Consider the following 7,489-nt stretch of genomic DNA (forward strand, 5'->3'; position numbering starts at 1 on the left):
CTGATCCTTCCAGCCTGGTAACTCACTCCTCTTCCCACAACCCCAGGCTTGATGGCCCAGCCATGCTGTGTTGTCCTCTACTTCCAGCACTCATGTGTTATTACTTCTTCCTGAAATGGATTTGCCACTCCCATCCCTTTCCCTTTCCCCTTCCTAACATGGTTGACCCATGGTCAATCTTGAGGTCTTAGCCTAGGCCTCCTGGCCCCCACCTGGCATGCCCCCATCGCCACAGGATAACATGAACACCTGTTCAGGCATCTGAATCCCATTAGACCATCATCTTGGTGCCTGTGCTGGGAACCAGTGTATCTGCATCTCTAAATCACTACTCGTTAAGTTAGAGGTGCTCAATGTTTATTGAACCACCAGATGTGCTGTAACTCCTTGTAAGGCTCTACCTTCATCATTGGCTTCCCAACTAAAAAATGAAGCATTTTAGTGGTTTCTCCTGAAAAATAAGAGTCCCAAACTACCAGGAGTGAGAGGACCTTGGAAATCACCTAGTTTAAGCTATGAACAGAAGGAACTGAGTGAGGCCCAGAAAGCAGAGTCTCCTGAGGCTATAGGGGGAATATGAATATTATTGCTCTATCATTAAGTGTGGTAATTAGTAGTACCTGCCCACATCCCGCACAACTGCAACCCCCAAAGAGCCCTGTCTGTTACTGATTACGAAGCATTTTCTCATCCTCATTTCATTTGTTGTTTGAACCACACAACTCCTACAGAATTGGTTGAGTGGGTGATCTCAGTGCCCCCATTTTATTGATTAGGGAGTTGAGGCTCAGAATGCCCAAGCCACAAGTCCCAGAGGAAGTCTCCTTTGAATCCATATCCATGTTCATTCCCCTTGCTGCACTGCATCTGGCCCTTTGCCCTTTCCTCATAAGAGGTAAGATGCCAGCTAAGACTGGGATGATGAAGCCAATGCCATGTCACCATGGCAGCACATTGCCAGGAAGCTGACAGGGTAATACCAACAGATCTGCAAGAGGAAATGCCCCAGCTAAAGCTGCACAGTGTCCAGAGCTGCGAGTGTGAATGGGCAGGCAGCAGCTCTCAAACTTGCCAACCATCAGCCAGGTGCTTGACTTTATTTAAGAAAATTATTTTTCATTTGGTCTCATGGGCAATGGACCATGTCCTGCCTTTTTAAAATGAGATTGGGAAGCTGGAGCTGACCTGACACATCCCTCCAGTTTTCCTATGCACACTTAAACATCCTGCCAAAACTAATATCTTTATTCCTAAAACCTTCAATTCACGTAGGGCAAGCAGCGTCTGCCTGTGCTGTATGGAGCATGCACTTCAGCCTTTATATTACCCAGAGGAATGAGCTGCTATTATGAAATCATTAAATTAATAACTTGGTAATATAGGCAGATATATAAAACAATCTGTTCATAGAACAAAAGAAATTACTACGTTCCAAACATTCATAATTTAATTTAACAGCAAATTAAAGTAGCATACATAATTTTATCCTCAAAATGTCAATAGAATTATGTAAATAGAGCACCAAGTCCTATTGCTCTGTGTATGTGTGTGTGTGTGAGTGTGTACACACACAGGTGTGTAGTTGTGTGTGTGACAGGAGGGCAGGGTACAGGGTTGACATTTACCTCCTGTAGGCCTCTCTTCTTCACGACAGAGAAGCAATTGACAGAAATAGATGAGGTTCCCAGCTTTTAATTAAGAATTTATTAAACATTCAAAGAGCTGCAGAGGAAAAAAACTAGCAAGGCACTCTGCTGGCTGCCAGGATTGGGTGTCGAGCAAACAGTAAGAGTTGCAGAGGAGGCAGGTCCAATGGGGCTGTGCCAGGACTCCCTCAGGAAGGGCAAGCACCAAAGGCCACCAGGTCTAGATCATAGGATCGTAGAGAGACTCCATATGAGTTTGGAGATGAACAATGGAAAGATGGGCTGCTGGCTACTGTGGAATTATCTCAGGAGAATGACCAGGACAGGGGAGCTCTTCTCGTGCCTCAGCATTTGGCAAGAACTAGCCCTCCTGCCCCAGGCAGCTCTGACATGGGTAAGTTGTAATGTAAGCTGGAGAGTCTCTGGTCCATTCTGGTCAACTCCACAAACCACCTGCCTTATGTGAACCAAGAGGAACGAGGCCAATATGAAGCTGTGTGAGGGACAGTGAACTGCATGGCAGGAGTTCCTGATCCCTCTCCCTGAAAGGTTGGCAGGCAGTGGTCCCTGTTAAAGCAAGAAGAGACAAAGGGTTTCCTCTGTGAGCTGACTTTCCCTCCACCCAAGCTCTCTTCACCTCTGAGGTTATCATATCTATTTCTGCTCTCATGAATTGTTTTCTAGGGACAACAGGAATCCCAGTCTCATGGACTTGCAACACTGCAAGGGATATGTGAAGCTGGTAAGTTCAGTCCTGCTTCAAAACAACTAAATATACACATGCACATACACAGAATTTAGAACATAATTTCATGGGATTCACATATCCCACTGATGAGCCCAAAGTAAAGAATCTCTGGTCTGCCTGAAGACATTCATTAAGCATGGAACTGTATGTATAAAGAGTAACATATGTCTAGTGCCAAATGTATGAGACAGAGAGTAAGATAAGAATTCACAGAAGGCTCCCTGGAGGAGGGAAAACACTTGAAATTGAAGGATCGCTAAGCCTTAGGCAAAAAGATAGGAGGAGAAATAGATGGAGCCAAGATTTAAAAAAGAAAAAGCACGAATGTGTGTAAGATGATGTGTGTTCTATGGAGGAGATAGAAGAGGAAAGAAGGCATCCTGTGGGGAAAGGCCCCGGATAACACAGATTTGTAAACATAAGCATATAAACATTTATCCTCTTAGAAATATTTCTTTCCTGTATGCATGAATGGTGACCTAGAGGAGGAATGAGTAGAACCAGGTAATCTAGTTAATAAATCTTCCTAGTGGTTTAGGAGTGAGGGGAGCAGCAATAAGATTATGATAATCTAAATAGGCATGCGAAGGAGAGGACAGGGAGACACATGTTGAAGATAGCCTTGACAGGACTTTGGAATTACTGGGGGATCAGTCTGCACAGGTCAGCTCCTGTAACAAAACCCACAAAATCTAAATGGCTTAACACTAAAGGTTTATTGCTCACTCACATCACAGTACAATGTGGTGAATGGAGGGACCTAATCCATGCAGTCATTCAGGGACCCAGGCCCCTTCTGCCTTTTGGTTCTAAGATAGTTCACATTGTCCTCCACCAGATGTGTCTCCATTCCACACATGGCAGGAAGATGAGGGAAGATAGACAGCATGGAGGGATTTATAGAAGCTTTTACTGCCAGCCCAGAAGGTAGTAAACATCCCTTCTGCCCATGTGTTGTAGGCCAGAGCTCATTCCTGTAATTGCTGGGAGGCTGGAAAATGTAGTCAGGCTGTCCAGTAAAATAAGGGAAACAATTCCCCCATTTCTATAGCTGCCCATGAAAATAAAGAGACAAGAAATCAAGAATGACAATTTTCAGGGCTGGGAACTAGAAGATTGATGGGACCATTGATACATATAAGAAAATTCAGAAGGGAAGCTACAAGGATCTGAAGCTTGCCATTGTACATCCATATATCTAATTAACCCAAGAGAATAATAAAGTAGATTTGCTCAGACATACAGTTACAACATTATCCAGGAAGCTTAGCATAACAATGACTCTTTCTTACAAGATAAAGAAGTAATGTGGTTAGATATGACACACAAAAAAAATGGCAACAAGATAGCTTAGCTTTCATCAAAATTAAAAACTTTCTTTTTTAAAAAAAAGATTTTATTTATTCATGAGAGACACAGAGAGAGGCAAGAGACACAGGCAGAGGGAGAAGCAGGCTTCCTGAGGGGATCCTGATGTGGGATTGATCCCAGGACCCAGGGATCAAGACCTGAGCCAAAGGCAGATGCCCAACCACTGAGCCACCCAGGCTCCCCAAAATTATAACTTTCATGCATTAAAGAACACTATCAAAAGTGTAAAAGAGCACCTCACAAAAATGGGAGATAAAATTTGTAAAGTATTTACCAGATGAAGGATTGATGTACAGAATATATAAAGAACTCCCATAACTCAACAACAAAAAACAAACAACCCAATGCAAAAACCGGGCAAAGAACTGGAATACACATTTCTCCAAAGAAGAAACACAAGTAGCCAATAAACACATAGAAGAATTCTCAACATCACGAATCATTAGAGAAATGTAAATCAAAACCACAATGGGACATCATTTCACACCCCTTAGGATGGTTATTATTAAAAACGAAACAAAACAGCTTTTTTACATGAGTCGGTCACCAGAACACAGGTGTCATGAAAACCACTGCTAAACCTAAACCAAAATGGGAAAGAAACAGTCTCCTATCAATATCACCATCACTGGACATGTAGATTCAGGCAAGTCTATCTCTGTTGGCCATCTGATCTATAAATGTAGTGGGACTGACAAAAAAACCACTGAAAATTTTGAGAAGGAGGCTACTGACATGGGAAAGTCTCCTTCAAGTATGTCTGGGTCTTGAAAGCTGAACATGAATATGGTGTCACCATTGATGTTGCCCTATAGAGATTCAAGACCAGCAGGTATTATGTGGCCATTGCTGATGCCCCAGGACATGGAGACTTTGTCAAAACCATGATTACAGGCACATGTCACTCTCGGTGTTCTGTCCTGATTATTGCCGCTGGTGTTGGTGAATTTGAAGCAGGTAGGGGAGACCCATGAGCATGCCCTTCTGGTTTACACATTTGGTGTGAAACGCTTGGTGTTCACAAAATAGATTCCATTAAGCCACCTTATAGCCAGAAGAAATACAAAGAAATTGTTAAGGAAGTCAGGACCTACACTAAGAAAGTTGGCTACAACCCCAACACAGTAGCATTTGTACCAGTTTCTGGTTGGAATGGTGACAACATACTGGAGTCAAGTGCTAATAGGCCTTGGTTCACGGGATGGAAAATCACCCATGAAGGTGGCAATGCCTGTGGAACCACACTGCTTGTAGCTCTGGATTACATCTTGCCACCAACTCATCCAACTGACAAGCCTTTGTCTGCCCCTCCAGGATTCCCACAAAACTGGTGGTATTGGTACTGTCCCTGGGGCCCAGGTGGAGCCTAGTGTTCTCAAACCTGGCATGGTGGTGACCTTTGCTTCAGTCAGTGTTACAACTGAAGTAAACTTAGTAGAAATGCACCAGGAAGCTTTGAGTGAAGCTCTTCCTGGGGACAATGTGAGCTTCAAGGTCAACAATGCATCTGTCAAAAATGTTTGTCATGGCACCAGGGCTGGTGACAGCAAAAATGCCCCACCAATGAAAGAAGCTACCTTCCAACTCAGTTGATTATCCTGAACCATCTTGGCCAAATCAGTGCTGGATATGCACCTGTGCTGTATGGTCATGCAGCTCACATTGCTCGCAAGTTTGCTGAGTAGAAGGAGATTGAGCATTGTTCTGAGAAGAAGCTGGAAGATGGTCACAAGACCTTGAAATCTGGTGATGTTGCCATCATTGATACGGTTCCTAGTGAGCCCATGTATGTTGAGAGCTTCTCTGACTATCCTCCTCTGGGCTGTTTTGCTGTTCATGACATGAGACAAATGGTTGCTGTGGGTGTCATCAAAGCAATGGATAAGAAGCTGGCTGGAGCTGGCAGGGTCACCAAGCCTGCCCAGAAAGCTCAGCAAGGTAATGAAAACTCTCCCCAATACCTGCCACCCCAGTCTTTATCAGTGGTGGAAGAGCAGAGTCAGAGCTGTTTATGCCATTTGGCCATTTAAATTTAATAGTAAAAGATTGGTTAATGGTAACAATGCATCATAAAACTTTTAGAAGAAAAAGGGAATGTTTTGTGGACTCTGTGTGTGTGTGTGTGTGTGTGTGTATGTGTGTTGTGTGTACAGCAATTTTAAGTTCTTAGTTTTTTAATGGAAACAACTTGACCAAAAATCTGTCACAGAATTTTGAGACCCATTAAAACAAAAGTTTAGTGAGAAAAACAAAACAAAGTATAACAAGTAGTGTGTTGGTGAGGTTGTGGAGAAATCAGAACCCTTGTACATTGCTGATGGGAATGCAAAATGATATCACCACTATGAAAAACCATATGGTGGTTTCTAAAAAAATGAAACATTAACCTATAAAGTGATCCAGCAATTCCACTTCTGTGTATATACGCAAAAGAACTGAAGGCAAGGGCATGGACAGATATTTGTACACCCATGTTCATAGCAACAGTATTTACAATAACCAAAAGATGGAAGCAACCCGAAGTCTACTGACTTTGATGAGTGGATAAACAATGTGGTTTGTGTATACAACAGAATATTATTCAACCTTTAGAAAGGAGGAGATTTGAACACATGCTACAATATGGATGATCCTTGAAAACAGATGCTAAGTGAAATAAGCCAGTCACAAAATGACAAATATTCCACAATTTCATTTACATTGTCAAATTCATAGAGACAGAAAGTAGAAGGGTGATTGCCAGGCTGGGCAGTAGGGGAATGGGGAACTAGTGTTTAATGAGTACAGAGCTTCAGTTTGGGAGGATGGAAAGTTCTGGAGAGGGATGGTGGTAATGGCTGCACAACAATGTGACTGTACTTAATGGCCTGAACTGTCTGCTTAAAAATGGTTAGTAAATTTTATGTTACGTACATTTTGCCATAATTTTTTTTAGTTCCAGTATAACATACAGTGTTATACTAGTTTCAGGTGTACAATACTGGGATTCAATAGTTCTCTACGTTACTCAGTTCTCATCATGACAAGTGTACTCTTAATCTCCTTCACCCAACCCCCTACCGACCTCCCCTCTGGCAAATACCAGTTTATTCTCTATACTTATGAGTCTGGCTTTTTTGTTTGTCTCCTTTTTTCTTTGTTCATTTGTTTGTTTGTTTCTTTTTTTAGAGAGAGAGAAGGAGCGCGAGGGAGTGGCAGAGAGAGAGAGAGGAGGAGAATCTTAAACAGGCTCCAGATCTAGTGCAGTCAGTTAAGCATGAGTCACTGAGAGCCTCTCGTTTTGTTTCTTAAATTCCACATATGAATGAAATCATGTAGTATTTTTCTTTCCCTGACTGACTTATTTCACTTAGCATTATACTCTAGATCCATCCATGTTGTTGCAAAGGGCAAGATTTCATTCTTTTTATGGTCGCGTAATATTCCTCTGTGTGTGTGTGTGTGTGTGTGTGTGTGTATCATGTCTTCTTTATCCATTAATTTATCCATGGACACTTGGGCTGCTTCCATATCTTGGCTCTTGTATATAGTGCTGCAATAAGAATATATCTTTTCAAATTAGTGTTTTCATTTTCTTTGGGTAAGTACCCAATAGTGGAATTACTGGAGCATATGGTAGTTCTATTTTTAATTTTTTGAGGCACCTCCATAGTGTTTTCCACAGTGGCTACATCAGTTTGCATTCCCACCAACAGTGCACAATGGTTACTTTTTTTCCACATCC

General features: G+C 42.3%; 1 pseudogene; it reads left to right on the plus strand.

Moving 5' to 3' along the window:
* The first annotated feature begins 4,356 nt into the window (after positions 1-4,356).
* LOC112925476 (putative elongation factor 1-alpha-like 3) lies at positions 4,357-5,795 on the plus strand (annotated as a pseudogene).
* Positions 5,796-7,489: the final 1,694 nt, after the last annotated feature.

This window comes from Vulpes vulpes, chromosome 9 (genome assembly GCF_048418805.1).
Source record: "Vulpes vulpes isolate BD-2025 chromosome 9, VulVul3, whole genome shotgun sequence".
NCBI lineage: Eukaryota > Metazoa > Chordata > Mammalia > Carnivora > Canidae > Vulpes > Vulpes vulpes.